The sequence below is a fragment of the Thermobia domestica genome, chromosome 2, assembly GCF_964235325.1.
Source record: "Thermobia domestica chromosome 2, izTheDome1.hap1.1, whole genome shotgun sequence".
NCBI lineage: Eukaryota > Metazoa > Arthropoda > Insecta > Zygentoma > Lepismatidae > Thermobia > Thermobia domestica.
The window spans coordinates 104,733,549-104,758,540 of record NC_137455.1 but is presented as its reverse complement, the minus strand read 5'-3'; positions in this window follow the sequence as shown (position 1 = coordinate 104,758,540).

The window sequence follows — 24,992 nt, the reverse complement described above, 5'->3', positions numbered from 1 at the left end:
TATTACTTGATGGAGATTTACTACAGGACTGCTTAACATAATTGCTAAGAAACCGTTTTCAGCGCGAACATTTTCTTGTGTAGTGAAGATTTAGGATTTAGATTTCTGGGCTTTCGGCATCAATGACCTTGTTAGCCCGTCACATGTGAGTTATGACGTCCCTCGGTGAGCACACTATCCGGGGAAAGGGAAGGAAGCAAACGGCCTGGGACCTATATGTTGGGTACCACCCGGCATTTGCCTGGTGTGAAATGAGGAAAACCCAAGAAAGCCTCATTCAGGATGTCTAGACTTAAAAGCTTTTGATACTTTTTCGACCGAGTGCCCCTACCGGAATCGAACCTGGGTCCGCTCGTACCGAAGGCGAGAGCGTTAGAACTACGCTACGCGGAGCCACTTGTGTCTAGGAAACCTATTTTTACTAGGATATTTGCAACAAAATTTATTTCCTTTCTTTCTTTATTTTTCTTTTTCTTTTTGTTTTTTAACAATAAAACAAAACATATTTTACAGCCTCACTGAAATTTAAAAACAGCAGTCAGGGAGAGCTCACGTTTAAGGTTCTTTTTGTTTTGTTTTGTTTTGTTTTGTTTTGTTTTGTTTTGTTTTGCTTGTTATGTTCTCTAGTTAACTAATGTTTGAGTTTCTGAGAATTACATTATTATTATTATTGTTTCATAATTTTCGAACCAAAAATTAGATGTTTTTCTTTTTTTCCTTGTGTTGACGTCATTGTGGCAAGTTGGGGTGTTTGTATCGTACCTTGGCATTAATTTGGTTACTAGCACATAGTTTCAAGGTCATAAGTTGTAGGCCGCTTGAAACAGCTATTACACAGTTTGAAGAGTTAGGAGTGTCAGGCGTTTGACTTGCAGCTTTCGTTACAGCGTCTAAATTGCAGTATTGGATTGCGTCCAGCTTCTATGGCTGGTAAAGAAGTTATATCGCTTTCGTAATATGGTAGGAAATACAATGTAACAGTTAGGTATAGTATATATGACTAGTTTAATTAGTCGGAAATTACTCTGTTTCCTTGTCTTATTCTTTCGATTATGTTTAAGTACTGTGTCTTCATAGTATTGTTTCACTATTTCTAGAAGGAATTAAGTATTAACGAAGTAAAGAATAAGCAGAAGCCCACTTTGATTGACGTTTACTATTTCTCATACTTCATTGAGAATGTTTTGATCCCCAATTGCGCAAACTTCTAGTATGTGTGTGTGTTTCTTTTTGTTGTTGTTGCTTACACTGCTTTAGATATGAGCTCCTTCACCGCTAAGCGGTTAGCGTACGCGCCTTTGGTGTGGGAGACCCGCGTTCGATTCCCGGCGGGAGTGGTTCGGAGTCCATGTTAATCAGTAAGTCCCCGTCTCATACAGCCTCGTTGCAGAAAAGGATATTAAAATCAACTCAGCACTGCTTTACAGATGGAGTTGTTTGATTCAGGGTTCGAATGAAGCTTTTTACGGGAAGCAGGCACGCAGCCAAGGGGTGGGTCCAGACCCCCCCCCCTTCGGAACCAGAAATGAAAAATATTAAGGAAAGATGAAACAGAAAGAAACAGATGAATCAGCCTCAAAAATATAAAGCTACAATAAGCGTTTTGGTTACTCTTTCTTACGAGGAGCTTTGTGTGGAGGAAACGGGAGCGGATCAAGTTGAAATTGGATATTATTGTAACGGAACATTCCGAATTCCATCTAGCTCCATGTTAACCGTATGCAGCGGCGCAAATCTGTCTTCAACATTGGGAGGGACGGGTAAGACAGTTCTCATATTTTTTTTAAGGATGTTCAAAATATTTATGAAGTTGAAAAACAATGCTGCGAAGGATCAGGGGAGCAGAGTTGTCTTCAAAATTGTGAGGCGGGCAGATTTAAGGCTTATTCTGGGGTGGGGACATCAATTTCATCTTACTTTCCTTTGTGGCAATCGGACACAAATCATCACATTTCTCTCCAAAAAACGCATTTCAAATCGGATTATTGAGGGGAAAGTCCCCCCAGTTCTAAGATTGGAGGGGACATGTCCTCATCCCCCCGGGATTTGCGCCAGTAACCCTATGGACTACAAATGACGATCGATAAACCGGTTCTTTCAGATAGCCTGTCAGAACTTAAGCAATGCCCAGAATTACCAATAATATGAACCATTTTGAATTTCGCGGCAACACTAATCCATTTTATAGGATGTCTTTACTCCCGAAAGAGATCTCGTTGCTATCCTTGACGGCATTGAACTAAGATAAGAGAAATAGAAAGAAGACGAGAAGAACCGAGTTCGAATGACCTCGGAAGACTATGTCTTTGTCAATACTTTTTTCTATTCTTTTACGCAAGATTTCTTCATAATTCTTTAATTAAAATACTTACTAACATATCCTCATTTTATTGTCCTAACAAATCAATATGGATATGTTGTCAGTAAAATAGTTTAGATTGATCGAACCCCTGGTGTGATAACCACAGTATTTCGTCACGGACCTCCCGTATTGCGAAATCGTGGCTACGTGCCTGCAGGGAGGGGGCGACTTTTCAGATATACAATCCAAGCATTTTATTTCTCAGTGATGCAAGATATAATATATAGTATATAATATGTAAAATATGAAATGAGGGAAAATATTTTCCCGGCAAGGGAGAAATTCTTTCGCGAGTTGGGGAAATTACTTGACGAGAGGAAAAATCTTCATCCTCCCGTTGATTCAAATCTTGATTGAAGATCATGCGAGTAGGATTCCATATTATGCTGTAGGTGTAGGTAGTACACAGTCTTGGCGCTGAATAGGACGCTAAGCTTCAAGCCAACCACATGTCTGTAATAACCTATTGCGATTGAATGGTAATGTAACGTAATGTGCGATATGTGCATTTTCTAGATGCCATAAAATTATAATTTTAATTAAACATTCCACGATTATGTACTTCAGGTTAAAGGAGTTTGATGATTAATTGAAGTGAATAATCGAGGCAGTGATTCTCAATCTTCTTGACTTACAACACACTTTACTAAACCCCAGTGACATCGATATATTTGTTTATATTTTGGATTGCTTTCTAACAAGTCGAGCCGCGCCAAAGCTGTGTAGGCTTACTAAGTTAAGTGAACTAATCCTAATCTAAATCCATTGTTTTCGGGGGCGCAGAAATGGACAGTGACACTTCCGATACTATTTAAATAAAAATTCAGCCAAGCAACTTGGGGAGGGAAAGAGGGGAGACGGATCTTACAAATGATCGAAAATAAATGATATGAGAGAGCGTTTCGTAATAGTAAAAAAAGTGACTGACTAACGTAACATATTACTGATTTTCTTATTTTCACCCAACGAAGCAGGTAATTAACGCTAGTACTAGGTATGTGTAGACTAAATGAGGTGATTTGCTTCGTGACCCTTCGAACAATGTACGAAGCGGATGCAAGCAGTTAGTACATGGAGTTAGCTTACCTAAATTTAGATTTCGCTTTCCGAAATCTTAATGGATGTGTTAAGTGATTTCGTTACTTACATTCTCAATCTCTAAATACAAGGATTCAAAACACATTTTCGATTCCAAACTATGACTCTGCTAGACAAAGAAAGCATAGGCCAGTGTATGTTTTACTTCATTTTCATATACGTGCTCGTAGGTGTTCTCGGGGACTTGGTTTCCTCCCACTTTCTCATTTCACCAAATATTCCATAATCATTAACTTGCTTTAATCACCGACTCCCTTAGCCTAACAGCATAATCGTGGGACATTAAACTCAAAGACTTTATTTTTATTTTCAAGTAATTACTTTTCTCTTCCTTATTTATTTTTAATTTAATTTCTCTTTCAATTTCCCTCTTTTAGGAACATGAACATAATTTGCAATTCTTTCTCATTATAATAACACTATTAAAAGTCCCATATGCAGCTCACCACGTTGGAACCCAGCGGAAACAGATGAACAACGAATATTGTCGAAAATATGTATTGCTTACAGCGGCGTAGCGAGCATTACAAGATTGGGAGGGGGATGAAACTTGAAATTGCCAAGTCTTGATTTTTTTCTTTAAAAAATGTCAAGTCTTGATAAAAAAAATTGCCAAGTGTTTCGAAAATCTTACAAACCCTATGAAAAACTATTACAGCAACCTTATTTTCATATTCGTTCCATTCCATGCCTCGTCTGAGACACGAATAAGATCAGCCCTTGTTCCGCTCTCGAGTCCAATTTAACATCTAACCTCAGGATCATTATCATCACCCACGAAGCACAACTGTTAATTTGATAACTCATGGCTATGTTAGGTAACCTCCGCCAGCTAATCTTCACGAGAACCTTTAAAGTTACAATCAGTTGTAGAAATGCATTTAAAAACGTAGAATAAGGTAGGTTATATTTGTGTTTGTGATGTAGAAGTGCCTAATTTACATATTAAACATTCAATTGAGGGGTTCAGTGAGAGACCAGGCTAACTTACATCCAGGTCAAGATTGAGATTTTGACGGAACAGCATACTAATGTCATTAATTGACTTTTGCCTCAACCACTTGTCTGTGTGGCTTGTCCTGAGACAAGGGCGGATCCAGGGAGGGTCTATCTCCCCCAAGAAGAGGAAACTTTGTGTATTTTAATATAAAATAAAACCCACCCAGAGTTGAATCTCTTAAAAGTAGCTCTATCTTGTAAGTAGTGGCATTACAACCCACCGCCCCCCAGTAGTCCATCCTGAATCCACCCCTGTTGTATACTAAGCCAAACTATGAATATCAGTCGTATCCTTTGTAACGTGCTGTTTTCATTTGTTTCCTTTTCTTTCAGAAAGTTAAAATTGTCAGTTAGCCTAGTCTCTCGCTAAACTGTCAATTGTGACAAAACACACCAATAATTGTTGATGCCAACTAAAACATACATATCCAAAGCCTACAAAATATATCACATTATTTAAGTTTTTTTCTTTCTTTTTTTTTCAAAATTGCTTGCAATGTTTTTCTTCGTGCCAAGCATCAGAATGTCATCTTGAATTCTGACCTTCTCATTTCACTACAATTCTTTGAAGTGTAAGACTGCGCAGCTTTTTTTTTTCCTCTCTCTCGCTCTCTTCAGTCCTTCAGTCTCCCCCACTTTGATTTCATGATTTCGCACTCTGATGAAAAGTATTAAACACCAAAATGGAAAAGTACTAATATATAACCTCTCTTTTAGTAGCCCCTCCAACCACACGCCCGGGGCACGTGCCTTGCTTGCTCGCCCATAGCTCTGTGAGCTATATAAGTAAAATACAATGCACGCGCATATGTAAACTTGGTGCCAGCTTTGATTCTCGCTGAGAGAGTATACATATAATGTTGGTTCGAATTCCATCAAAACCATAGGCTCATTTTTGTGTAACCTTGGTACTGAAGAAGACAGTAGACTTCAACAAATATTCCTGTCGGGCCTCGATGGCTCAGTGGTAGAGCGTTCACCTCTGGTGTTTGGGGTCTTTGGTTTGATCCCAGCTCGCGCCAAGTAAACTTTGTGGTGGACAAACACCATGTGAGTGGGTTTTCTCGGGGTTCTCCCGTTTCCTCCCACTTTCTTCATTCCACCATTTCATTCATTATATCATCATCAGCGTCTCCTTTAGCCTAGCCGGTATACCCGTCATTATTGATACAAGTATTATATACAGGATGCATCAGAAGTCCCTTGTCATCCTCTCTAAAAACTACAGGGATGTAGTTTCATTGATTGCGAGATAAGAGATACACATTAGGCCCAGAGGGATACTTTCGGATTACATCACGCGGACGGTCGCCATCTTAGATTCGAAATTGTAATACGGACGATAAGTGGGTAGTGTGATACATGGTCATGCACTAAAATGTTCTGAGGATGTCAAATATGCAATCAGATATCATGTAACTTATTCTGGTGAAATGTTATTGGCAGTGAACCAAGTGAGACTATATGTAGTGGTATGTCATACCCTTCTGTTTTTTTTCCAGTGATAGAGACATACCGTTTCTGGTTTTTTAGTGATCAAGATATACCTTCACGGAAGAATAAATGCTAAATACCATTAATAAATCCATTTTTTATACGTATTGACGAATAGCTTTGCACATAAAAAGATTTTATTTCTTATGTAGATTCTAAGTTGACAATACTGACATTTTTACCTTTTTCTACCTTTTGTTTGTAAAATGAGGTGTTTTCAAAGAAGTTCATCTAGTTTATATTTTGATGTGCCGTATTGAATTGTTTCTTTCGTATGTATGTATGTGTCGTCTTGTCTGAATTCTTATAAGCGTCGTGTTTTGAGCATGGGCGGACTTAGGGGATTGCTGTGGGGGCAGATCTTACGAGAGTTTGAAATACCCCTCATTCGAGTGTGTGGTCCAGGAGTTTTCCCGCTGGAAATTGTTAATATTAAAAGTCGGTTTTTGAGCACTTTCGTGTATAATTCTCTGATACAAGGTAAGGGCTATTTTTATTTATTTTTTTCCAGAAAGTTGTTCACGATGGATGGATCAGTCTCTCCGTTTTTTCTCCGTAACTAAAAGAAGCTTTCCAGTGGTTTTCAGACATTATGTAAATAGAAATGCAATCTTGTAGGCTTCACACCTCACTGCATTTGAACATTTAGATAGCCGATATGTCGAGTCAAAATCGTAATAAAACACACCGCCTCTGATTTTTCCCACTTCGAACACATTTCCCTGTTATAGTCAGGGGTAAAAGCGAGGGGGAACGCGGGGGACGCAGTTCCCCACCTCGAAAAATATGTAGGGCGTCCCCCAGATCCTAAAATGGTACAATGGGCAGAGATAGGCAGGAGGAACGGCGTGGAGTGATGCCGCTACCTACCGTCCCCCCACCTTTTCAAGTCCACTTTTACCCCTGGTTATAGTATATGTTCCACATGTTCCTACTGAGCAATAAACATTTGCAGAAGCTTCTTCCAATTGCTGTGGACACAAAGTAGGATATAGGGTCAAATTTGTGCACAGACGATGGCGATACTTTGTTCTAGATGATAAAAATTATGAATATTTACTGCACAAACCATAGCCTTAACTTTTCCACTTAGCTAGAAATTGAACAGCGTTAGGTCCGGTGATCGAGCAGCCATTCAACTGCCTCTCGTCGATCAACCCATGTTCTAGAGAATTGTTCAAGTAGTGACGCAATACGAATCCATAATGAAGAAGGTGTTGAAAAAACTGCGAGAATGTACCATCCTCGGGCATCGCAGCTCGCAATATCTATCCCTGTACGAGCGTGAGGTATTATTCCGCAGTTATTTTTATGGAATGAAAAAGTGACTGATTAGACGTATTCCTCATTTGTCTGCCAACACCATAATTAATTTTCTTTGCGCTGGTCATGTTGGAGGGGTCTTGCACGCGGGGTTGTCAGGTGACCAATTGTGCATGTTCTGCCTATTAACCTTCCCATTTACGTAGAGGTCAGCTTCATCTGAAAAGAGTATTTGCATAAAAATGTTAACCATAATTACTCACTGCACTTGGCGATCAACATCGTTCTTGTGGAGATGTTGCTTCATTTGCACCTTGTACGGACGCACTTATACACGCGCAGACCCTATGACTCAACCCACATTGCATTAATAAATGACGTGTGCTCCTCTGGGGCCACATCGAGAAAGAAGTCAGCACTGCCGTAGGCGTTGCTTCATCTGTAGCTGTCTACGATCGTCCGCTACGACGTATGTCCACGAATGTGCCCGTCTCCTCAAATTTAGTTAATTACTGTGACACTGCAACATGTAACACAGTCACATTGTGGATGATTCTGTTTGCAATCGGTAACCACTGTACAGGCACTCCTCCCGCTCCACAGTTTGAATATTTCGATGCATTCCTCACGTGCTAACGGTATGGTTCTACATCTAGAAGAAAGAGGTAAATACAACGTTCAATTGGCAATAACTTTTCACCAAATTAAGCTCCATGGAATCTGATTGCATATTTGACATACTGAGAAAATTCTAGCCCGTGGCCATATATATATCACATTACCCACCAGTTTATAACAAACAAATTTAATCCAAAATGGCGGCCGTCTGTGAGAGTATTCCCAAACGGCTTAATGTGTATTACCCATCTCACATTCAATTAAACTACACCCGTGTAGAATTTAGAAAGGAACTTCGTATGATGTATACAGGGTGTTTCGAAAGTCCTCTGACAGTTAGAGTTACAACAAAACGTAAGAGGAAAAACCATTTCTAAATATGTTGTTTTCAATCTAAAGTGAACACAATTTAAAAATCGGAGGAGCCGTTTGGGCTGTACTCTTTATGCACCCAATGTGGAATGAAAATGCAATGTTACCATTTACCTGGACCCACAACATATGTGAATGAAGTTACTGTTTGAAATGGGGGCTAGCCATCGACATGTTAGCGTAAAAATCAGCAACTTCATTCACTTATGTTGTGGGTCCAGGTAAATGGCAACGTTGCATTTTCATTTAACATTGGACGCATAAAGAGTATACAGCCAAACGGCTCATCCGATTTTGAAAATTCCTTCAACTTACATTGGAAACATCATATTTGGAGACGGTTTCCCAATTACATTTTGTTGTAACTCTGATAATAATCGAGTCAGGGGACTTTTGAGACACCCTATATATCTTATGGAATATATGTTTGATGTCCCTATAACTGTAGTATAATTTAGTTTGTTTAAATTTACAAGTTATTACAAGTAGATTCTGACTTACATGCGTAAGAGTTTGTATGTAACTAACTAATGAATTCTATTTCATGAAATTTACATTGAAATATTTAACACAAAATCTTTTATATTCATGCTTAACTTAGTGACTTTGCTTTGGACTGCAACTGATTATTGTACCCCATTATAGCTTGAGAAGAAAACCGATGTCCGAATCTTCATTTGGAGAAACCAAAGAACTATTGGAATGCTGAGGATTGCAATCATTAATTTCTACACTTCAAGGTGCGTAAATTATATCTAGGTATATTCTGTGTTTATTGTTATAATTACTATTACTATTATTGGGTTTAGAATCAATCAAGTACTTCATGATATTTTAGAGGGATCAAGATGGCTGCCAGATAGATAAATATTTGAGCGTCAGGCCCTTATTTCTTTTCAATTTTATATTTAATCAATGTCTATCCCCCCCCCCTCATTATTCCACCAAATCGTATTCCAAGATCATTAATTTTCAATACTCATTTGTGACTGTCAGCATACATAGCATAACCGTAGGACGTAAAACAAAGATTTCTTTTTATTTTTCGTTTTCATGTCTTTTCTCCATAGCTGTGAAAAATAACGCCTTCAACATCATAAATTTGTATGCTACTTGCCTGCTTTCGAGCACAGTAATCAACTATTTGGACATTACGAAGCAAAGCAGGTCTACGTTGCAGTTAGCATAGTTTTGAAAGGATGTGACATAATGATATTGGTGTTGCGATGTTGAGCCTAAACAGTGCAAGTAAATAAATCTGTAACAATTGTATTGGTGTTTAGCTTACATGTCCTCCAGACGGGCCATTTTTTTTTTTTACATCTTGTTACTTCTACTCTATATGAGGGGTCGCGGTGGCTCAGTGGTGGAGCGTTCACCTCTCCTGCGTGGAGTTCCTGGATCGATCCCAGCACGTGCCAAATGGGCTTTGTGTTGGACAAACACTGTGTGTGGTTTCCTCGGGGTTTTCCCGTTTTCTCTCACAGTTTTCATTCTACTATTTCATTCATTCTCATGATTATAGTCTCCTTTAGCATACCCGGCAAAAGCGTGGAACGTAAAACTCAAAGATTTCATTTCATATAAACTTTGGTGCAAAGTAACCCCATAGATGAAGACATTTTGCACCACATACAAAAAAGTATGTTCAACATACTAACATAATGTTTGTTTGCAATGTTTTCTCTCCTGTATTTATACATTTCACTTTTTACACAAAACTGCATGTGTAACGAATTTTTGTTACGAAATTCGAGACGAGACATAGCTCTTCCAATAGAAACAGATACAGTTTTCGAGACGAGACAACTTTCGCGACACCTTTGCGAGAGGTGACAGTCTCAAATCATTTCTCGTGCGTCCCCTAGCCCATATCGTGCGTTATCAAAAAGCATGTTAATGAGAAATAACAACATGTAAATACAATATAGGTAGTTAAAAACATTTTTGTTTTCATTCTTCAGTAATGCATTATTATTAACCTCAGTATTTTATAGTCCATTCTTAATCTTAAGGTGATATATAATTAAGTTTTGAATTCGGTTAACTTATTTTGTTTCTCAAATTGTATTAAAAATGTATGTACAAACATGTTTATTTTCATTCTTGAGTGCTTAAAGTCACTATAGTTATTAAACATAGTAATTAATATTGTACTCTTAACGTTAAAATAATATACAGTTAACTTTTGAATTCAGTTAACATTTTTCTTACTGAAATTGCTTTAAAAAGTATGTAAAAACTTTTTTATTTTCTTTCTTGAGTGCCAAAAGTGATGCACAGTTATTAAGATTAGTACTTTATACTCTATTCTTAATTTTAAACTGATAAACAGTGCGTTTCTGAATTAATTATGTCAAGTTATTTGAGTGACGAACACTGGTACAAAACCCTAACTACCACTGGAACATTTCGATTTTGAGATGACTACTACCGGTGCAATACAAGGGATTTTAAAATATTGTTTTTCCTTCAACGGCTATTCGATTTTGAATTCTGACTACATGGTCATATATAGGAAGGATCAGTGTCTCTTTCCAACTATGGTACAGCTCCGACCGATTCACGGTGCTCACAGAAGAGACAAAAGAGTATGTTTTCAACCTTAAAGTAACGACCACTGGTGTTTTTGCCCTGGTATGCAAAAGTAAGTGGGTACCCCAATGGGGTAGAGGGGTACTATGCGGTAACTAATTTCTGCATTTTAGATATATGGAAATACATGTGTCTAAAATGTAAAGAACTGATATTTGTTTACCGAAAACTGCAACTCTGTAAGCCTTACGGATACCGAGATATGGGAAAATAAAGAGCGACACGATATGTATGTGGGGCTTGCATACTTGAAGGTACAATTTGGAAAATGAATTCAAATATGACTAACGGCTATCAAGATATTGTCAAATAAAGAGAGGACCAATACAGGTATGGGATTTTCGTATTAGATGATAAAATTTCCGAAACCGGTCATGGAAAGTTAATAAACACCAGTAGCAATTCCATCTTCAAGTAATTAGATATTTCCATGGGGTGTTAGAACATCTTACTGTCTACCAAGATTAAATTTTAAATGCTTTTGAAAATATAACTTGACATTTGTAAAGAGTATTAGAAATATGTATTTACCTAAAACTTGCAGCTAGTACATCTAACATATAGAGAAACACCGTGAAATAAAAGAGTATGAGATGTTGAAACTTCGGAAAAATTATTGGTCCGAACAAAATTAAATAAGATGGTATTTCTATGGGTTAAGTGAGTACCTCAGTACAATTTCGATGGAAAGATTAGTTCTAGGTTTTCTTCAGGCAGTTCCAAAGGTTCATCGAGCTGTGTAAAAGAGTGAAAATTCCCTGTGAATATCTAATATAGTAACCAAAATATAACGAGTCATTTATTTTATGACGTAAAAATAGAGATCTTTAAGGATTTGTACTTCTAGGTCTTTGCTATAAGAAAGAAATTCAAAAACCTACTGTATATACCTTAATATACAATTAAATCAGTGAGGACACAGTAACTTAGTGGTGGGGTGTGTACCTAGTATGTTTTGCAGAAACTACACTGAAGTATTCTCTTAATCCACAGAGATACGATCACACTTAACTGCCCATTTAATTTTAAAATGAAATTAAGGCAAGTGAATGTTGATGATAGAATTGATGGAGTATAAAGGTGGGAGGAAACGGGAGTACCCCGAAAATACCCAAGAATACAATGTCGACTACAAACTGACTTGGACACGGATCAAACCAGGGACCCAATACACCAAAGGTACGCACTCTACCACTAAGCCACCGTGCCTCCACCCATTTAATTGTCTATTAAGGTATATACGGTAGTTTTCTGAAATTTCTTCTTCTTACAGCAAAGACTCAACAGTACAAATCCATGTGGGTCTCCATTTTTACGACGTCGTAAAATACATAATTACTTATATCTCGGTCGCTATATTAGATATTGACAAAGAATTTTCATTCTTTTTGTACGCTAGGAATTATCACGCTTGGATTTACCCGAAGAAAACTTCGAGCTGAATTAATCTTTCGATCGGAATTGCCCTGACGAGTGTGAGGTACTCACTTCACCCATATAAGTACCATCTTATTTAACTTTTATTAAGATCAAAAGTTGTTTTATGAAATTTCAAGATCTAAAACTCTTTTATTTCACGGTCTCTCTCTAGCTGTAAGATGTACTGGCTGGAAGTTTTGGGTAACTCTATTCTCTTTTCTAATACTCTTTACAAATGTCAAATTATATTTTCCAAAGCTTTTAAAACTTAATCTTTTTAGACCCATGATGTTCTAAAACCCCATGAAAATACCCAGTTACTTTAGGATGAAATTGCTACTGGTGCTTATTCAGATTTCATGATCGGTTTCGGAAATTTTACCACCTAACACGAAAACCCTATAACTGTGTGGGTCCTCCCTTTATTTGACAATATCTTGATAGCCATTAGTCATATTTTCATTAATTTTCTAAACTACTGTCAAGTATGGAAGCCCCACATACCTATGGTGTTCCTATTTATTTCACCATATTTCGGTAACTGTTAAACGTACCGACTTGCGGTTTCGGTAAACACACACCTGTAACGTTCTTTATAAGTTTATTAAGATATATTTTAGAATATTTAGAAATGGGAGGTCTGCGAATGCCATAGTACCCGAAAACCCCCATAAGGACGTGTGTGTAGTGTATTGAATTGAAACTACTTTTGAGGTTGTTGTTAGCCCTCAGTAATTACGTTTTCGAAACTGCACAATCTAGTACGCAAAACTCACACTTCTATGGTGTTATCCTTTATTTTCCCATACCTCGGTATCCATAAGGCTTACCGAGTTGCGGTTTTCTGTACTAAACAGATATCAGTTCTTTACATTTTAGAGACATATATTTCCACATATCTAAAAATGCAGACATATTAGGTACCCCATAGTACCTCGAACGCCAGTGGGTACCCACTTACTTTTGCATAGTAATACATTTCGAGTTATTCAGCATCAACAAACACTTTTTTTTAATTCATCATTTTTCTACCAGAAACCCAAAAGTCCATACCTGACCGAACAGATTTTGTCCATTTAATCTAAAAAATGTTAAATATTTTAAAATGTAACATTTTAAATATTTTTGGATTTTTGTTTCAGGTATTTCATGCATCAAAACAAAACCAGGATTCTGCATGAAAGACAGCGAAAAGAAGCAGTGTAATTTGTGGCTAAAAGCACGTCCTTTCTGAAGACAGACCCGATTGTAGTTACATTCTTTTGTACAAATATGTAACCTTAATAAATATACTGCTCCGCAAATTATTTCTTTCTTCCATAAATTAGAATAAATGTATGTCTGTTTAAAGAAAATGTTTGTTAGCGTTAAGTCCTTTCAACTCTTTTTCTCTGTAAATAAGAACATTATACCTTGCAACATTTTTTTTTATCATTGTGCAATTCCGATTGGATAAAGTAAATCTGCACGAAGCACTATTATTTCAGTCATACATTAATAACTAATGTATTGTTCTGTGAATAAGGCAATGGTATAGTGAATATGTTTTAACATAAAATCTGTAACTCAGCTTTTCAGTAGTCAACTTTATTGAGAATCTGAAGAAAGAAAGAAAAAAAGTTGGACTTAACGAATTTCAAAATTATTTTTGTTCGAATTCTGTACTAATCCAAATTATCCAGAGAAATCATTTATGTTGCTCTCTACAGATGTATCCTTTCTCCAAATCGTATGAAAAGGAGACTTCATACATCGCTATATTTTGTATGTACTATGTTTCGTATTTATTTAATCACTTTGTACCTTTCTCTAGTGTTGACAAGGCCACAAGTGTCAATCGAATAATTTAGTGTTTCACTCATGTAACATTGTGACTAACGTACGTCCTGTCGGTATATATGTTACTGGGTTCGATTAGCGACAAACAATTTTTAGTGTTAAACAAATACAAAAATCTACACGCAATGAGATACGATGATCTTTGCCTCATAGACAATACCAAGCAACTAACGGTACTGAGTGTGGTTGAGTTTACTAGTGGTATTATCTGGCTAAAATCAATGTTCCGAGAGCTATACTTCTTTTTGTGCTCTGAATGCAAACTTTGATATAACCGTTTTAAATTATTGTACATCTATCTATCTATCTATATCTATCTATCTATCTATATATGTATATAATTGTAAACTAGAAACTTCCGAGTAATTCTGAGAATCATCGCTCTTTCTTTACATAATGTATGAGACTATTACACTGCTCGTTACTTAAAATGTTGAACTAAGAAGGATACATCCAGGAAAGTCCAAATTTGCAGAATGTGTAGAGCAGGGAAGGATAAATATGTTTGGTCGATGGCTGCACAGCTTCTTATACCTGTGAACTCCGCCAGCTACAGTTGATGAGCTGTGGCATTGGATCGTAAGACGCATGGCTTACCATACCAGAAGAGAACATCCTCTCGATGTCTCGCTGTGTTACAGTCGTTCTGGTTGTCAATGTTGGGTCAGTTCTGCTCTGCTATCACCACGTTGTCACACAGCGAATACAGCGGTAAGTTTAACCCTTAACGTACCAAGCCTAAGTCGTCAAAGTTGTTTACCAAGCTGGAGTCTTCTGGGGACCCCAAGTATTATTTTAATTTCTCAACATAGTATTGCAGAGGGTACTCCAACTATTATTTTTTGGATGTCTAGAAGCATACTTAAGTTAAATGAACATTGTTGACGTCAAATATTATGTATATTTGAACACTATTCAGTTCTTCATACAATTTCATACTTTTGTGTTCGTAAATCTGAAACACAGGTTTAACAATGGAGTTTTTACATTTTGAAGTGTGTTTTTATTTTTTGCATTTTTTAAAGAAACGCATCGTTGATCTAATCATGTAATTGATATCTCAAAGGGTTGCAGAATACATATAAAAATCGAGAATAAATTGATTCTTATAATTGCGGCAGTATCACCAAATATTACTCTCTGGGGTCCCTAGAGTACCCCGCTTGGTATGTTAAGGGTTAAGCATATTCGACACTTACTATTAGATATCGGCTTGGGAACTTTGGCGTAGCTACCCTGTCTCCTTGAAGTTGCATTTTTAATGGCGAGTACTGTTTAGGAATCATCTTGTGAGGGAAAAATTTTTCAGCTGACACCATGTTTTTAATTATAGCGTCATTTAAAAAATAACTTATCTGTTAATTAAAATGTGCAGAGAAGTTATTTCTGGAAAATCCTATTCACGCCTCTTGTGGTAACAACTTCTGCATTTTGGAAGAGGATATTATTAAGGAAAAGAATGAGGTAAAGTCGTCTTTATATAGTACACACGGAAAAGAAAGTATTTGACAGTTGACAAATTTTCTTTTGCCAATAGCTCGGCAACAAATTAATTAATTTGGATCTTTTTGTTGTTATTCTTCGAATAGTTATAACTTGACAACCTGCCAAAGTCGGTACTCTGATAGGTTAATTTATTGTTGAGTTTTTAGGAAAACAAATTTTGTCAACTGAAGAATATTTTCTTTCGTGACTGTACAAGCAATGGATGATAACGGCTTAATAAATGACTGTACGTAAGTCTTTTTTGAGTTTGAACATAGGATTGTACATGGTTGTGCATTTTGCATTATTATTGAAGTGCTGCAACTAAGTTATTGCAAAAGGTATGATAAATTCTTACAGTAATATTGTCACATATTGATTTACTCTGTATGAAAACTAAAATAGTTTAACATGTGGTTACCCTCCTTTGTGCCAATAATTTTAAAATTAACTCTTGTGCCACTTTTCAACACTTGGCTTTGCAGTAGCTTTCCAAAGAATTAGCAGGAAGTCCAAACTTACACCCTGCAGATAAATACATTTCTCTGGACAGTTTCACTGCTCCAAACTAAGATTGAAAAGTGTAGTATTTTTAATTTTATTATTATTGGCACAAAGGAGATCAACCATATTTTAAGCTATTTTTGTTTCCATACAGAGAAAAACAATATGTGGCAACATTACAGTAAGAATGTATCATGCATTTCTCAGTATGTTGCAGCACTTCAATAATGGTGCACTATACGTACAATGTAGATCCTGAATATGTCCAATTCATATATTACAACAAGGCAATACGTATGAGATACAGGTAAAATCCGTATATTTCATATGGACAATCTATAAGCTACATACATCCAATCCATACATTACATATGGCCAGCCTGTACGCGACATACGTGTAATCTATATGCCGCATGCAGCCAGTCTGTAAGCTGCATATGTGCACTCTGTATGGTGCATACGGATATTCTGTATGCTGTATCGGGACAAGCTGTGTGCGACATAAGAAAAATCTGTATAATACATAGGTACAATACGTACGCTGTATCTAGTCGTACGTACGGGGCACAAGTACAATATAGATGCTGTCTCGGGGTTGAACGCAAGAAACACACGTACAGAACGTATATTGCATACTTCTTGAAATTATGCTCCGTCCTGATAGTCAGTGAGTGTCGTCATTATTAACCCACATGCTACATACGATCCTGACGTCACAAAGCTAGATATTTACCTCCGTATATACTTGTTACTGTAGATGACGTCACGCGAATGACGTCATTGCACTTATGTAGACAGTACGTATAATACATACTTTTTCAGCTATACGTTTGCTGCAGGATGCTATATACGGTTGTACGTTAAGTCCAGAAACTACAGGAATTACGAATGTAACCTACGTTTTTAAGTATGCCACCTACATTTTTTTTTCTCAGTGTGGTAAAGCATAAAACTCGTATGGCAGAGACCCGGATTCGAATCTCTTCTTGACAATAATTTTTCTTCTTTATTGGAAGGTGTTTTTACGTAACTGTTATTGTAATAATGTTCTTCCTTTAAATTATTATTATTATTATTATTATTATTATTATTATTATTATTATTATTATTATTATTATTATTATTATTATTATTATTATTATTATTATTATTATTGGAGGTCGAGACTAGGCTTCATATTTTATATTTTATGATGTTTCCGATTGCATTTCAAGTCATTTTGTTCACAGGGAAGAGATCTGAAATAGTGAACTGCTTTAAACATTAATATTTCTAGCAAGCACTAGAAGAAGTACTCGTAGTAGAAACTTATAAGTAATTGCTGGAAACGTTTTGTTTAATCATTCGTATGTTTGACCCATAGTAATGCCTTACGTATTCATTGATTGTTCGATAAACAGGTTACATTACCAGACAGTAAGAATCAAGGTTGATACGGCTGATGTCATCTTCGGTAATTCACTTTTCTATTGCGAGTGCTCTGAAGAAAGTTGTCTCAACACCAAGACGGGGAGAAACTATATTTTATATGTTATCTTACACTTGAAGTATGAATATTACAAATGATAAAAACATCCTTTTATTAACCAACGGGACTCGAACTCGCGAACACAGGGATGTGAACCCAACGCTTATCTTACTACTATAAGATATCGCTGTTAATTAAGGAGGGAAACATTTGATATCAAATGTCTTCAGGAAATTGCACACTTTTACGGTTCCAATATTGTTAAACTTCTGGACTGAGCCGGACGTTGCGACGACGCTTGAAGAGCGTGGCCAAAGGAAGTAATCACGAGGTTCTGTAGCCTGCCGCTAGGTGGTATTTACTGTCAGTGTACATAACAAGCGGAGGAGTTGCCAAAAACAAATCGTGTTATATCAAGAGCTATGCCTATAATCATCATTAACGTGGCATTCCAAACAAAATCTGGACATTAATTCCAACAACTGTGCTAATATGGCAGTACTTTGACTCATTAACATTTTAAAATTATTTGCTGGCATTGCTACAAGTTTCTTTTATTAAATTATTGTATTATAACCATCAGGTAACTCTAAAACCAACCACATGTAGCTTTTCTGTCATTGGTGTTGTGTGTGTTGCCTAACCAAACACTTAAAAACTTTATGTCCGTAGGGGCAGGTTAAGGGGTTGTCCAGAAAATCAAGAAAAAATTCTGTAAGGTCGGTGCCACTAATGGCACCTTTTCCGCAGTTGCCGTTATCGAATTTCCAATAAAAGTGCAAAACGCTCCACCCTATTATAGATACATAGATAGATATAGATATAGACGTGTGTGTATATATATGAGGAGGGAGTGAATGTCCCCAATGATTAATCCCCACGTGGGCCCTTTATGTCCTACAATGCCACTGCTCGCTGCTACGCGTTGGTAACTTCAACACCCCGACTCTAGATATCTGTTTCGATCTTACGAAAAAATGCCGACATTGACACACTAGCGCCAATCTTTCCACGTATCACTTTATCGATTATCGGCATTTAAAGGCAAGTGGGCCACTAGATGTTGGCGACGTTTATGGCATGGAGTATTGGCTTTTACAACCCAAGGAAAGCTAAAATAGTTTTCAAATAAATAACAATTTTAAGAATAATGTTCATTATGGGAAAAAATAAATGTTAAAACAAGGATATTTTCAGATTTGAAGCTTTTCCATATAAATTTAAATGGAATAAAATTTTAAATTCATATTAACAATTTTTTAAATAATTGAGAATATATTTACAACTACAAAACTCAGTTTTTGGTGTCTAACTTTTACAAAAAGGTTGACACGTTTTTAAAAAATATTTTTTCGAAGGACACTGCTTTCATTTTTTAAATTGGGACCCGCAACATGATGCCCTACTGTGCAAGTGGCCCGATGGATTCAAAACAACATTGAGCATCCCTTACCTAGAGATAGACTATATTCATTACATTGCATACATATATATATATATATATATATATATATATATATATATATATATATATATATATATATATGCGCAAATCTAGGGTATGATCAAGGCTATAGTGCTGCCAAAATGCCTTGAGCCGTGGCAAGAAACATGCGTTGAGCCAATTAGTGTTCAGCTGTTGCAAAGCAAGAGAGCCTGACCAAAAGGGGCTGGAATTTCTTCACCTGATAGCAGGGCTTGGAACGGAAGATTAATAGTGAAGCCAATGTAGTATATCTTTAGTAGACCTGAACAGGTAGGGGAATCGTAAACCATAGTTTTGTTTAGTAATATAAATCGGTTTCAAACGGTTAACCGGAACCGAAAAATTATTTTATTTTCTATTGTGTTCTTCCAAAGTAAGTTATTAAGAGAAAGACATAAGGAATCGTAATTACGGTCAAGAGTGAAATAGCAGATCCACAATTACTTAAACTAAAAGGAAATAATCATCACATATACTTCGGTCTTTGTTTCAAAACATGTAAGATTATTCTTAAAAAGTTCAATCCAGTGTCTGCTTCAAACTGCACAGAACCAATTATGGTTTATTTTCTGAAATAAGCCGACACATTCGGTTTGAAACTTAAACCGTGTCGAAAACAGTTAACAGCTTGGCCAATATTTTGAAACCTTTCTAGTGGATAGACTGTAGTTAGCCTTCTGTTATCTATTATTTTGAACTCATCGGTCGACTTGAGCAGTTCCGTATCATTTGCAAAAAAAAAAATTAAAACAATGCAAACAGTGTCCTTCCTAAAATCACTTTCTTAGAAACGTGTCATCGTTAGTGTCAATTGTAAAAGCTATTAATATGAATTTAAAACTTTGTTCCATGGAATGTATATGGGAAAAGTGGCTAATTTGAAAATTTCCTTGTTTTAACATTTTTTCATAGTGGACATCATTAATAAATTTATTTATTTGAAAACTATTTTAGCTTTCCTCGGGTTGTAAGAGCAAATGGCTTCAGTTTCAGAGTGATTACACTAAGGAGCACTCTGATTGGCCAAATTAAACAGACCTCAACAATTTATCCTTTTACATGCAACGTTTCCTTCACCACCTCCGTGGCGAAGTAGGAAGAACATCCGCCTACTGACCATAAGATTGATCGTGAGAGTCCAACTCGGTGTACTTTTTCCTAGTATTTTTAACCCACCTTAATGTAAACAAATAATGCATGTAGGCGATTTAACATATTTTGAGGGAGGCATTTTGTGATTCATTGGGGTTTCGTCGCGTCTCTGTAGCTGGTGGTATAATTTTCTAAACGGAAGTAGGGCCACAGTGGAACATCGCTGCCGGGCATTCAGTTTTTGCCGAGAGGTAAATGGTTGCCCATCGCTGGTCGGCCGACACTTTCGTCATGGGTAACTTGAGTTTCTGGTTCTTAAATTATAGATTTTCTTTTTCTACATTTAACAGAAGCCATAATAAACAGTAAATATGTATAAAAAGTTCGTTTGAATGCGCGGGCCACACATCACGTCTTCGCGGGCCAACGGTAAGAGATTTTGATTTCCCCAATATCGAAAGACTGGATAAAATATAGAACTCGGAAATCTGCAATACATATTAATGGCTCGTGAAGAATATAATTATAAAGAAACGCAAAAGAGATATATTTAAACTACAGTTTCATATAACAATTTAGCTTCCATGCTCAAGTAGGCGTTAAACTTCCTCATATCTAAATGCTGCAAAATCATGCACTAGTACTATTTCCATCACTCATTTTCAACTATTTGCTTGGACAATTTAGATGTTTTTACATTATACTTTCTCTTTTATTATGACCAAATCAAGAGTGTAACAATATTGGAACCGTGAAAGTGTGTAACTTGCTGAACACATTTCATATCAAGTGTTTCTATCCTTAATTAACAGTGATGTCTTAGAGTACTGGGATAAGCTTTGGGTTCACATCCCGTTGGTCGCGGGTTTGAGTCCCGTTGGGTAATAAAAGGAATTTTTATCATTTGTAATATTCATAGTTCCAATGTAAAATAACATGGAAAATATTCAATTTATCCCCGTCTTAGTACTGAGACAACTTTCTTGAAAGCACTCGCAATAGAAAAGTGAACTACGAAAGATGACTTCAGCCGTATCAACCTTGATTCGTACTGTCTGGGAATGTAACCTGTTTAGCGAACAATTCATGAATACGTAAGGCATATCGTTACTATGGGACAAATATACAAATGATTAAACACGAACGCTTCCCACTAATTACTTATAAGTTTCTACTAGAAGTACTTCTTCTACTGCTACAGCTGCTAGAAATATTAATGTTAATGCAATTCGCCATTTCAGAATCGTTCAATATCAACAAAATGACTTGAAATTCAATTCAAACTTCATAAAATATAAAATATGAAGCCAAGTCTCTATCTCCAATAATAATAATAATAATAATAATAATAATAACGGAATAACATATTTAAAATACCAATTAGGTAAACAATACCTTGCAATAAAGGAGAAAATAATTGCCATGACGGTATTTGAACGCAGGTCTCTATCATACGAGTTTCATGCTTTAACACTCTGCTAACAATTCCTCATATAAAGATAAGAAAATAAACTAGTAGTTATGGAAGATAAAAATAGAACTTTCTATTTCTACACGTGTTAATAGAATTCAAAGAATGCGAAAATAATGTCAGCTGTCTTTGCTTCTTTGGAAATTAGAAGTTACGGTGAGGAAGACGTCTGGCAAAATAGCCACCGAATTTAGAAAATTGAAACAATGACTAGGTTATTTGTTTGTACTACATTTGTCCCGCTGGTACTGAAAATATTTTGGTTTGTACCATTTTCTTTGTAGGGTCACTTGAGATATCAACTGGGGGGCTATCTTGTCGCAAAGATACCCTCCCCCGTATCACAACACAAAAAAATGAAATATACCATTCGAAAGCAAATCGTTTGCACCGAACAAAGTTTTGTTTGTACCTTGATAGTTTTCGAGAAAGAAGGGATGACATTGGTGGGGGGTATGTTGGTTCCAAGATAGCGTCACCTTATCACAGCACAAAAAAACAAATGCACCGTTCGGAAGAAAATCGTTTGTACCGCTTGTACCGGAAAAATTTTGTTTGTACCCTAATAGTTTTCCAGAAAGAAGCGATGAAATTTGGGGGCCTATCTTGTACGCAAGATAGGCCCCGTAATGTTTACTTTGTCCATGCCCATTAATAAGTATTATGTGTTTGTTTATGTAAATGTATGTGTATTTAGAACTCTTCTTTGGTATGGAATACAATAATCGAAGTGATGATCCAATATATGTTTAAATTTCGGTGACTTAGCAAGACAAAGTACACAATTACATCGGAGATATTCGAGAGGAACGTATCACAGCACTTTTCTGATATCTTCATTTTTATTCGCTTTGATGGAAACTTGAGAACTTGGATATGATTTGTCCGTTGAAAAGTTTACTGGAACCTGGCACTACTCCTCCAGAAGGATGACACAATCTGCTTTCAGTATAGAATAATTCTCATATCAACACTACAGGTTAGGTCCCTTACCCACGCTGTATCATGAAAATCCATATACATGTTACTTGATCTCATTTGCCTATCAGCACTTAAATACTCTATAAGTTAGCTCTCAACTCACGATCTTTGGACTATTTGCCTCATTATTATCAACGACATAATTAATTAACCAACTTATTCAATTAGTCAATATAAGCCGAAACGTACTCATCAATTATAGTGCTGTCTAACGGGGAGAGTTGTCGTAGCGCCAAGATACTTTCCCCAAATGTTAACCCTCCTTCTCAAAAACTATTAGACCACAAATAATATTTTTTGGGTATAAACGGTACAAATGATTCTTCCCCCCAAGATACTTCCCCAACATGTTAACCCTCCTTCTCAAAAACTATTAGAGCACAAACAATATTTTTTCGGTACAAACGGCACAAGTGGTGTATTTCAATTTTTTGTGCTGTGATAGGGGGGATATCTTGGCGCCAAGATGCCCCCACAACTGTAATCTTAGCTATCTCGAAAACTATCAGGGTAAAAAAAAACTTTTTTCGGTACAAACGGTACGAACGATTTGCTTTCGAATGGTGTCTTTGAATTTTTTGTGTTGTGATACAGGGGGGGCTATCTTGTCGTCAAGATAGCCGCCCCAGTTGATCTCTCAGGCAACCCTATAAGGAAAGTGGTAATAACGAAAATATTTTCGGTACAAACGGTACAAACGTGGTACAAACAAATGACCTAGTCATTGTTTCAATTTTCTAAAGTCGGGAGGCTATCTTGCTAGACGTGCGAGGAAGAATAGTAGTACAGAGGTTGTTCAGTCTACATTTGGTCAATTTCGACTTACCTAAAAATTTAGAAGAATCCATGGCGCCAGGTCCGTAAGTGCTCGATGTGTTTCCCTTGGTTCCTAACAAAAGCCCGACAACGTAATTTCCACTGTAATAGGCTTCTCTGAAGAACTGGGAGGGGAATCTTGTCCCATTCCCTTTACACAGCTTTCCAAAATGCTTCCACAGTTGTCACGCCGTTTACCCAAAGCCCGCTTCAGCATTCTAAATTCACAATAGTCCACAGGACTTGCATCTGGAGATTTAACAGGTACCTCATTAAAAGGTATCGACTGGATACCAGTTGCCTCCTTCATCTCCCTGTAGAATGCGAGGGACGATCATGAGGTATGTGATGGGGCCTTATCCATGTGAATGCGCACCAAATTGGCGTCATTTCCGTATATTGTTGGAATCTCATGCTCGTAGATCGGCCGCATGATCTGCTCCTGAAAATACTGCGAATTTATTTTACAGTTCTTCGTCACCCTACAAATCTTCAGTTTACGTCGGTAACAATAGCCAGTAACGACCATGAACCCTTTTGGGAAGGATTCTTTACAGACACGGACCCACCTTCTGAAGTTCTTGGCACCTTTCTCTCGGTACATGATTGCTCTCGGTCTGCAGCACAAGGAAAAGTAAATCTATGCTTCATCGAGCGTTACGACGTACTTCCACCTTTCTTTCGCCAGATACCGTTCGTAGAGCTTCCGGGCGTTACACTTTCTTTCCTTTTGGTGGGCATTCTTGAGAAGATGGCCGCGATCTTTCATGACTTTTTAAAGCTTGAGTTGATGGTGTAAGATCCGGCTTACTGTTCCCAAAAATACGTCAAGACGATTACCTATACACTTTTGTGTTAGCGGATTTTCTTGCATTGCGATTTTGCGAAGTTTCCTCTGCATGGTGGAGGTGACCTTGGTGCATTTCCGCTTGCTAAGCAACTTCGTTGGTGATCCAAATGGTGTATCTTCGTTGCCCTTGTACTTTCTAATAACGTTTTTTATTCCACTTAAACTGCTGTTGCAACCCTTCTTCTTGCACTGTTTTCTAATGACAGAAACACTAAAGTGGGCGTCACAAAGAGCCGCAACATAGCCTTCCCAAAACCGGCTTAGTTTGGGCGGCATTTTGGTCACAGTGCGGCAACCCACACACTTGGAAACAAATTTAACACTACATTCACAACAATGGTCCTGTTTTGTGCGTTATTATCGTCCACGCGGAAAAACAACTCATTTCGCAGGAAGCCACTGCACAACACTGCAGGACGGCACGAGCCAGGTCCGCTGAGTCCATTCTACCCGGGTGGGGGAAGGAACGAAATCGGCCAGATGTAGGCTGAACAACCTCTTTAATGTAAATCGGGACCATCGTTAGAAACGATGAGATAATCTCAATGTGGAGAACTTTTCGCAAAGCCGTAAACTGGATGATATGAAGAGCAACTGCTCTCCCAGGAAAACTCTCAGCCGTTCGAGGGAGCCCATTTCTTGCTCCGTACACGTTACGAACATGAAATTATAAATGAAGCATCGAAATGGTTCACTACATTATATAAACAAGACCGCACACAAAAGGTAAATACAACAAAAATGAGTAGTGGGCCATTTCAGTAAAAAATGTCTAGTTTC